Source organism: Aythya ferina, assembly GCF_964211825.1.
Source record: "Aythya ferina genome assembly, contig: HAP1_SCAFFOLD_165, whole genome shotgun sequence".
Classification (NCBI taxonomy): Eukaryota; Metazoa; Chordata; class Aves; order Anseriformes; family Anatidae; genus Aythya; species Aythya ferina.
Window position 1 is genome coordinate 206,637 of NW_028181363.1, and position 9,905 is coordinate 216,541.

The following is a 9,905-nucleotide window of genomic DNA, read 5'->3' on the forward strand; positions in this document are numbered from 1 at the left end:
GTTGGGTTTTCCGTGGTCATCATGGTGGAAAAGTGTAAATTGTGGGTTTTGGAGAACATCAGGTAGGTTTAGGGGGACTTTTGGGGTGGATTCCTGGTATTTGGGGTTTTCTTTTTTTTTTTTTTTTGGGGGGTGATCCAATTCATTTTTGGGGTGTTTTTGACTTGTTTTGGGGTCTCCGTTGGGTTTTAGTTGGATTCTCGTTGGTCCTTAAGGTAAATGGGAATGGATTGTGGGTTTTGAAGAAGATCAGGTGAGTTTAGGGTGGTTTTGCGGGGAAATTCATAGTTTTTGGTGTCTTTTCTTCTGATCCAGTTCTTTTCTGGGGTGTTTTTGACGTGTTTTGGGTTCTCCGTTGGGTTTCGTTGGGTTTTCCGTGGTCATCATGGTGGAAAAGTGTAAATTGTGGGTTTTGGAGAACATCAGGTAGGTTTATGAGGACTTTTGGGGCAGATTCAAGGTTTTTAGGGTTTTCTTCTGTTTTTTCTAGTGATCCTGTTGTTTTTTGGCATGTTTTTGACGTGTTTTGGGTTCTCCGTTGGGTTTCGTTGGGTTTTCCGTGGTCATCATGGTGGAAAAGTGTAAATTGTGGGTTTTGGAGAACATCAGGTAGGTTTAGGGGGACTTTTGGGGTGGATTCATGGTATTTGGGATTTTCTTTTTTTTTTTTTTTGGGGGGTGATCCAATTCATTTTTGGGGTGTTTTTGATGTGTTTTGGGGTCTCCGTTGGGTTTTGTTGGGTTCTTGTTGGTCATCATGTTGGAAAAGTTTAAATTGCGTGTTTTGGAGAACACCAGGTAGGTTTAGGGGGACTTTTGGGGTGGATTCATGGTATTTGGGGTTTTCATTTTTTTTTTTTTTTGGGGGGGGGGGGTGATCCAATTCATTTTTGGGGTGTTTTTGACTTGTTTTTTGTTCTCCGTTGGGTTTTGTTGGGTTCTTGTTGGTCATCATGTTGGAAAAGTGTAAATTGCGTGTTTTGGAGAACATCAGGTAGGTTTAGTGTCGTTTTGGGGTGGATCTATGGTATTTGGGTTTTTCTTCTGTTTTTTTTGGGTGGAGTGATCCAATTCATTTTTGGGGTGTTTTTGACTTGTTTTGGGGTCTCCGTTGGGTTTTAGTTGGATTCTCGTTGGTCCTTAAGGTAAATGGGAATGGATTGTGGGTTTTGAAGAAGATCAGGTGAGTTTAGGGTGGTTTTGCGGGGAAATTCATAGTTTTTGGTGTCTTTTCTTCTGATCCAGTTCTTTTCTGGGGTGTTTTTGACGTGTTTTGGGGTTTCCGTTGGGTTTCGTTGAGTTCCTAATGGGTTTTATGGTGGTTGGGAGTGGACATTTGGATTTGGAGAACATCAGGTACGTTTAGAGTGGTTTTGGGATTGGATCCGTGCTTTTTGGGGTTTTCTTTCGTTTTTGGGGGTGATCCTGTTGTTGTTTGGGGTGTTTTTGACGTGTTTTGTGGTCTCTGTTTTGTTTCGTTGTGTTTTCCTTGTTCATTTTGGTGGAAAAGTCTGAATAGTGGGTTTTGGAGAACATCAGGTATGTTTAGGGCGTTTTTGGGATTTGATCCGTGCTTTTTGGGGATTTTGTTCCAGTTTTGGGGGTGATTCCGTTCTTGTTTGTGGTGTTTTTGACGTGTTTTGGGTTCTCCGTTGGGTTTCGTTGGGTTTTCCGTGGTCATCATGGTGGAAAAGTGTAAATTGTGGGTTTTGGAGAACATCAGGTAGGTTTAGGGGGACTTTTGGGGCAGATTCATGGTTTTTAGGGTTTTCTTCTGTTTTTTTCTAGTGATCCAGTTGTTTTTCGGCGTGTTTTTGACGTGTTTTGGGTTCTCCGTTGGGTTTCGTTGGGTTTTCCGTGGTCATCATGGTGGAAAAGTGTAAATTGTGGGTTTTGGAGAACATGAGGTAGGTTTATGAGAGCTTTTGGTGCAGATTCAAGGTTTTTAGTGTTTTCTTCTGTTTTTTCTAGTGATCCAGTTGTTTTTTGGCATGTTTTTGACGTGTTTTGGGGTCTCCGTTGGGTTTCATTGGGTTTTTCGTGGTCATCATGGTGGAAAAGTTTAAATTGTGGGTTTTGGAGAATATCAGGTAGGTTTAGGGGGACTTTTGGGGTGGATTCATGGTATTTGTTTTTTTTTTCTGTTTTTTTTTTTTTTTTTTTTTTTTTGAGGTGATCCCTTTCTTTTTTGTGGTGTTTTTGATGTGTTTTGGGGTCTCCGTTGGGTTTTGTTGGGTTCTTGTTGTTCATCATGGTGAAAACGTGTAAATTGTGGGTATTGGAGAACATCAGGTAGGTTTAGGGGGACTTTTGGGGTGGATCAATGGCTTTTAGGCTTTTCTTTCGGTTTTGGGGGTGATCCCGCTTTTTTTTGTGGTGTTTTTGACGTGTTTTGGGGTTTCCGTTGGGTTTCGTTGATTTCCTAATGTGTTTTAAGTTTGTTGGGAGTGGACTTTGGGATTTGGAGAACATCAGGTAGGTTTAGTGTGCTTTTGGTTGGATCTATGGTATTTGGGTTTTTCTTCTGTTTTTTTGGGGGGAGTGATCCAATTCATTTTTGGGGTGTTTTTGACTTGTTTTGGGGTCTCCGTTTGGTTTTAGTTGGATTCTCGTTGGTCCTTAAGGTAAATGGGAATGGATTGTGGGTTTTGAAGAAGATCAGGTGAGTTTAGGGTGTTTTTGCGGGGAAATTCATAGTTTTTGGTGTCTTTTCTTCTGATCCAGTTCTTTTCTGGGGTGTTTTTGACGTGTTTTGGGGTTTCCGTTGGGTTTCGTTGAGTTCCTAATGGGTTTTATGGTGGTTGGGAGTGGACATTTGGATTTGGAGAACATCAGGTACGTTTAGAGTGTTTTTGGGATTGGATCCGTGCTTTTTGGGGTTTTCTTTCGTTTTTGGGGGTGATCCTGTTCTTGTTTGGGGTGTTTTTGACGTGTTTTTTGGTCTCTGTTTTGTTTCGTTGTGTTTTCCTTGTTCATTTTGGTGGAAAAGTGTAAATTGTGGGTTTTGGAGAACATCAGGTAGGTTTATGAGGAGTTTTGGGGCAGATTCAAGGTTTTTAGGGTTTTCTTCTGTTTTTTTTCTAGTGATCCAGTTGTTTTTCGGCGTGTTTTTGACGTGTTTTGGGTTCTCCGTTGGGTTTCGTTGGGTTTTCCGTGGTCATCATGGTGGAAAAGTGTAAATTGTGGGTTTTGGAGAACATCAGGTAGGTTTATGAGGACTTTTGGTGCAGATTCAAGGTTTTTAGTGTTTTCTTCTGTTTTATTTTTTTTTTTTCTTTTGATCCAGTTGTTTTTCGACGTGTTTTTGATGTGTTTTGGGTTCTCCGTTGGATTTCGTTGGGTTTTCCGTGGTCATCCTGGTGGAAAAGTGTAAATTGCGGGTTTTGGAGAACATCAGGTAGGTTTAGGGGGACTTTTGGGGTGGATTCATGATATTTGGGGTTTTCTTTCTTTTTTTTTTTTTTTGGGGGGGGTGATCCAATTCATTTTTGGGGTGTTTTTGACTTGTTTTGGGGTCTCCGTTGGGTTTTAGTTGGATTCTCGTTGGTCCTTAAGGTAAATGGGAATGGATTGTGGGTTTTGAAGAAGATCAGGTGAGTTTAGGGTGGTTTTGCGGGGAAATTCATAGTTTTTGGTGTTTTTTCTTCTGATCCAGTTCTTTTTTGGGGTGTTTTTGACGTGTTTTGGGGTATCCATTGGGTTTTGTTGAGTTCCTAATGGGTTTTATGGTGGTTGGGAGTGGACATTTGGATTTGGAGAAGATCAGGTACGTTTAGAGTGGTTTTGGGATTGGATCCGTGCTTTTGGGGGTTTTCTTTCGTTTTTCGGGGTGATCCTGTTGTTGTTTGGGGTGTTTTTGACGTGTTTTGTGGTCTCTGTTTTGTTTCGTTGTGTTTTCCTTGTTCATTTTTGTGGAAAAGTCTGAATAGTGGGTTTTGGAGAACATCAGGTAGGTTTAGGGGGACTTTTGGGGTGGATTCATGGTATTTGTTTTTTTTTTCTGTTTTATTTTTTGAGGTGATCCCGTTCTTTTTTGGGGTGTTTTTGATATGTTTTGGGGTCTCCGTTGTGTTTTGTTGGGTTCTTGTTGTTCATCATGGTGAAAACGGGTAAATTGTGGGTATTGGAGAACATCAGGTAGGTTTAGGGGGACTTTTGGGGTGGATCAATGGCTTTTAGGCTTTTCTTTCGGTTTTGGGGGTGATCCCGCTTTTTTTTGTGGTGTTTTTGACGTGTTTTGGGGTTTCCGTTGGGTTTCGTTGATTTCCTAATGTGTTTTAAGTTTGTTGGGAGTGGACTTTGGGATTTGGAGAACATCAGGTAGGTTTAGTGTGTTTTTGGGTGGATCTATGGTATTTGGGTTTTTCTTCTGTTTTTTTGGGGGGAGTGATCCAATTCATTTTTGGGGTGTTTTTGACGTGTTTTGGGGTCTCCATTGGGTTTCGTTGCGTTTTCCGTGGTCATCATCTTGGAAAAGGGTAAATTGTTGGTTTTGGAGAACATCAGGTAGGTTTAGGTTGGTTTTGGGATTGGATCTATGGTTTTGGGGGATTTTCTTTCGTTTTTGGGGGTGATCCCGTTCTTTTTTGGGGTGTTTTTGACGTGTTTTGTGGTCTCCGTTGGTATTCCTTTGGTTTTCCGTGGTCATGGTGGTGGAAAATGGTAAATTGTGGGTTTTGGAGAACTTCAGGTAGGTTTAGGGGAATTTTGGGGTGGATTCATGGTATTTGGGCTTTTCTTCTGTTTTTTTTTTTTTTTTTTGGGGGGGGTGATCCAATTCATTTTTGTGGTGTTTTTGACGTGTTTTGGGGTCTCCGTTGGGTTTTGTTGGGTTCTTGTTGGTCATCATGTTGGAAAAGTGTAAATCGCATGTTTTGGAGAACATCAGGTAGGTTTAGTGTCGTTTTTGGGTGGATCTATGTTTTTTGGGGATTTTCTTCCAGTTTTGGGGGTGATTCCGTTCTTGTTTGGGGTGTTTTTGGGGTGTTTTTGGGGTCTCCGTTTGGTTTTAGTTGGATTCTCGTTGGTCCTTAAGGTAAATGGGAATGGATTGTGGGTTTTGAAGAAGATCAGGTGAGTTTAGGGTGGTTTTGCGGGGAAATTCATAGTTTTTGGTGTCTTTTCTTCTGATCCAGTTCTTTTCTGGGGTGTTTTTGACGTGTTTTGGGTTCTCCGTTGGGTTTCGTTGGGTTTTCCGTGGTCATCATGGTGGAAAAGTGTAAATTGTGGGTTTTGGAGAACATCAGGTAGGTTTATGAGGACTTTTGGTGCAGATTCAAGGTTTTTAGGGTTTTCTTCTGTTTTTTCTAGTGATCCTGTTGTTTTTTGGCATGTTTTTGACGTGTTTTGGGTTCTCCGTTGGGTTTCGTTGGGTTTTCCGTGGTCATCATGGTGGAAAAGTGTAAATTGTGGGTTTTGGAGAACATCAGGTAGGTTTAGGGGGACTTTTGGGGTGGATTCATGGTATTTGGGGTTTTCTTTTTTTTTTTTTTTGGGGGGTGATCCAATTCATTTTTGGGGTGTTTTTGACTTGTTTTGGGGTCTCCGTTGGGTTTTGTTGGGTTCTTGTTGGTCATCATGTTGGAAAAGTTTAAATTGCGTGTTTTGGAGAACACCAGGTAGGTTTAGGGGGACTTTTGGGGTGGATTCATGGTATTTGGGGTTTTCTTTTTTTTTTTTTTGGGGGGGGGGGTGATCCAATTCATTTTTGGGGTGTTTTTGACTTGTTTTTTGTTCTCCGTTGGGTTTTGTTGGGTTCTTGTTGGTCATCATGTTGGAAAAGTGTAAATTGCGTGTTTTGGAGAACATCAGGTAGGTTTAGTGTCGTTTTGGGGTGGATCTATGGTATTTGGGTTTTTCTTCTGTTTTTTTTGGGTGGAGTGATCCAATTCATTTTTGGGGTGTTTTTGACTTGTTTTGGGGTCTCCGTTGGGTTTTAGTTGGATTCTCGTTGGTCCTTAAGGTAAATGGGAATGGATTGTGGGTTTTGAAGAAGATCAGGTGAGTTTAGGGTGGTTTTGCGGGGAAATTCATAGTTTTTGGTGTCTTTTCTTCTGATCCAGTTCTTTTCTGGGGTGTTTTTGACGTGTTTTGGGGTTTCCGTTGGGTTTCGTTGAGTTCCTAATGGGTTTTATGGTGGTTGGGAGTGGACATTTGGATTTGGAGAAGATCAGGTACGTTTAGAGTGGTTTTGGGATTGGATCCGTGCTTTTTGGGGTTTTCTTTCGTTTTTGGGGGTGATCCTGTTCTTGTTTGGGGTGTTTTTGACGTGTTTTGTGGTCTCTGTTTTGTTTCGTTGTGTTTTCCTTGTTCATTTTGGTGGAAAAGTCTGAATAGTGGGTTTTGGAGAACATCAGGTATGTTTAGGGCGTTTTTGGGATTTGATCCGTGCTTTTTGGGGATTTTGTTCCAGTTTTGGGGGTGATTCCGTTCTTGTTTGTGGTGTTTTTGACGTGTTTTGGGTTCTCCGTTGGGTTTCGTTGGGTTTTCCGTGGTCATCATGGTGGAAAAGTGTAAATTGTGGGTTTTGGAGAACATCAGGTAGGTTTAGGGGGACTTTTGGGGCAGATTCATGGTTTTTAGGGTTTTCTTCTGTTTTTTTCTAGTGATCCAGTTGTTTTTCGGCGTGTTTTTGACGTGTTTTGGGTTCTCCGTTGGGTTTCGTTGGGTTTTCCGTGGTCATCATGGTGGAAAAGTGTAAATTGTGGGTTTTGGAGAACATGAGGTAGGTTTATGAGAGCTTTTGGTGCAGATTCAAGGTTTTTAGTGTTTTCTTCTGTTTTTTCTAGTGATCCAGTTGTTTTTTGGCATGTTTTTGACGTGTTTTGGGGTCTCCGTTGGGTTTCATTGGGTTTTTCGTGGTCATCATGGTGGAAAAGTTTAAATTGTGGGTTTTGGAGAATATCAGGTAGGTTTAGGGGGACTTTTGGGGTGGATTCATGGTATTTGTTTTTTTTTTCTGTTTTTTTTTTTTTTTTTTTTTTTTGAGGTGATCCCTTTCTTTTTTGTGGTGTTTTTGATGTGTTTTGGGGTCTCCGTTGGGTTTTGTTGGGTTCTTGTTGTTCATCATGGTGAAAACGTGTAAATTGTGGGTATTGGAGAACATCAGGTAGGTTTAGGGGGACTTTTGGGGTGGATCAATGGCTTTTAGGCTTTTCTTTCGGTTTTGGGGGTGATCCCGCTTTTTTTTGTGGTGTTTTTGACGTGTTTTGGGGTTTCCGTTGGGTTTCGTTGATTTCCTAATGTGTTTTAAGTTTGTTGGGAGTGGACTTTGGGATTTGGAGAACATCAGGTAGGTTTAGTGTGCTTTTGGTTGGATCTATGGTATTTGGGTTTTTCTTCTGTTTTTTTGGGGGGAGTGATCCAATTCATTTTTGGGGTGTTTTTGACTTGTTTTGAGGTCTCCGTTGGGTTTTGTTGGGTTCTTGTTGGTCATCATGTTGGAAAAGTGTAAATTGCGTGTTTTGGAGAACATCAGGTAGGTTTAGTGTCGTTTTGGGGTGGATCTATGTTTTTTGGGTATTTTCTTCCAGTTTTGGGGGTGATTCCGTTCTTGTTTGGGGTGTTTTTGACTTGTTTTGGGGTCTCCGTTGGGTTTTGTTGGGTTCTTGTTGGTCATCATGTTGGAAAAGTGTAAATTGCGTGTTTTGGAGAACATCAGGTAGGTTTAGTGTGTTTTTGGTGTGGATCTATGGTATTTGGGTTTTTCTTCTGTTTTTTTGGGGGGAGTGATCCAATTCATTTTTGGGGTGTTTTTGACTTGTTTTGGGGTCTCCGTTTGGTTTTAGTTGGATTCTCGTTGGTCCTTAAGGTAAATGGGAATGGATTGTGGGTTTTGAAGAAGATCAGGTGAGTTTAGGGTGTTTTTGCGGGGAAATTCATAGTTTTTGGTGTCTTTTCTTCTGATCCAGTTCTTTTCTGGGGTGTTTTTGACGTGTTTTGGGGTTTCCGTTGGGTTTCGTTGAGTTCCTAATGGGTTTTATGGTGGTTGGGAGTGGACATTTGGATTTGGAGAACATCAGGTACGTTTAGAGTGGTTTTGGGATTGGATCCGTGCTTTTTGGGGTTTTCTTTCGTTTTTGGGGGTGATCCTGTTCTTGTTTGGGGTGTTTTTGACGTGTTTTTTGGTCTCTGTTTTGTTTCGTTGTGTTTTCCTTGTTCATTTTGGTGGAAAAGTGTAAATTGTGGGTTTTGGAGAACATCAGGTAGGTTTATGAGGACTTTTGGGGCAGATTCAAGGTTTTTAGGGTTTTCTTCTGTTTTTTTTCTAGTGATCCAGTTTTTTTTTTCGGCGTGTTTTTGACGTGTTTTGGGTTCTCCGTTGGGTTTCGTTGGGTTTTCCGTGGTCATCATGGTGGAAAAGTGTAAATTGTGGGTTTTGGAGAACATCAGGTAGGTTTATGAGGACTTTTGGTGCAGATTCAAGGTTTTTAGTGTTTTCTTCTGTTTTATTTTTTTTTTTTCTTTTGATCCAGTTGTTTTTCGACGTGTTTTTGATGTGTTTTGGGTTCTCCGTTGGATTTCGTTGGGTTTTCCGTGGTCATCCTGGTGGAAAAGTGTAAATTGCGGGTTTTGGAGAACATCAGGTAGGTTTAGGGGGACTTTTGGGGTGGATTCATGATATTTGGGGTTTTCTTTTTTTTTTTTTTTTTTTGGGGGGGGGTGATCCAATTCTTTTTTGGGGTGTTTTTGATATGTTTTGGGGTCTCCGTTGGGTTTTAGTTGGATTCTCGTTGGTCCTTAAGGTAAATGGGAATGGATTGTGGGTTTTGAAGAAGATCAGGTGAGTTTAGGGTGGTTTTGCGGGGAAATTCATAGTTTTTGGTGTTTTTTCTTCTGATCCAGTTCTTTTTTGGGGTGTTTTTGACGTGTTTTGGGGTTTCCGTTGGGTTTTGTTGAGTTCCTAATGGGTTTTATGGTGGTTGGGAGTGGACATTTGGATTTGGAGAAGATCAGGTACGTTTAGAGTGGTTTTGGGATTGGATCCGTGCTTTTGGGGGTTTTCTTTCGTTTTTCGGGGTGATCCTGTTGTTGTTTGGGGTGTTTTTGACGTGTTTTGTGGTCTCTGTTTTGTTTCGTTGTGTTTTCGTTGTTCATTTTGGTGGAAAAGTCTGAATAGTGGGTTTTGGAGAACATCAGGTAGGTTTAGGGGGACTTTTGGGGTGGATTCATGGTATTTGTTTTTTTTTTCTGTTTTATTTTTTGAGGTGATCCCGTTCTTTTTTGGGGTGTTTTTGATATGTTTTGGGGTCTCCGTTGTGTTTTGTTGGGTTCTTGTTGTTCATCATGGTGAAAACGGGTAAATTGTGGGTATTGGAGAACATCAGGTAGGTTTAGGGGGACTTTTGGGGTGGATCAATGGCTTTTAGGCTTTTCTTTCGGTTTTGGGGGTGATCCCGCTTTTTTTTGTGGTGTTTTTGACGTGTTTTGGGGTTTCCGTTGGGTTTCGTTGATTTCCTAATGTGTTTTAAGTTTGTTGGGAGTGGACTTTGGGATTTGGAGAACATCAGGTAGGTTTAGTGTGTTTTTGGGTGGATCTATGGTATTTGGGTTTTTCTTCTGTTTTTTTGGGGGGAGTGATCCAATTCATTTTTGGGGTGTTTTTGACGTGTTTTGGGGTCTCCATTGGGTTTCGTTGCGTTTTCCGTGGTCATCATGGTGGAAAAGGGTAAATTGTTGGTTTTGGAGAACATCAGGTAGGTTTAGGTTGGTTTTGGGATTGGATCTATGGTTTTGGGGGATTTTCTTTCGTTTTTGGGGGTGATCCCGTTCTTTTTTGGGGTGTTTTTGACGTGTTTTGTGGTCTCCGTTGGTATTCCTTTGGTTTTCCGTGGTCATGGTGGTGGAAAATGGTAAATTGTGGGTTTTGGAGAACTTCAGGTAGGTTTAGGGGAATTTTGGGGTGG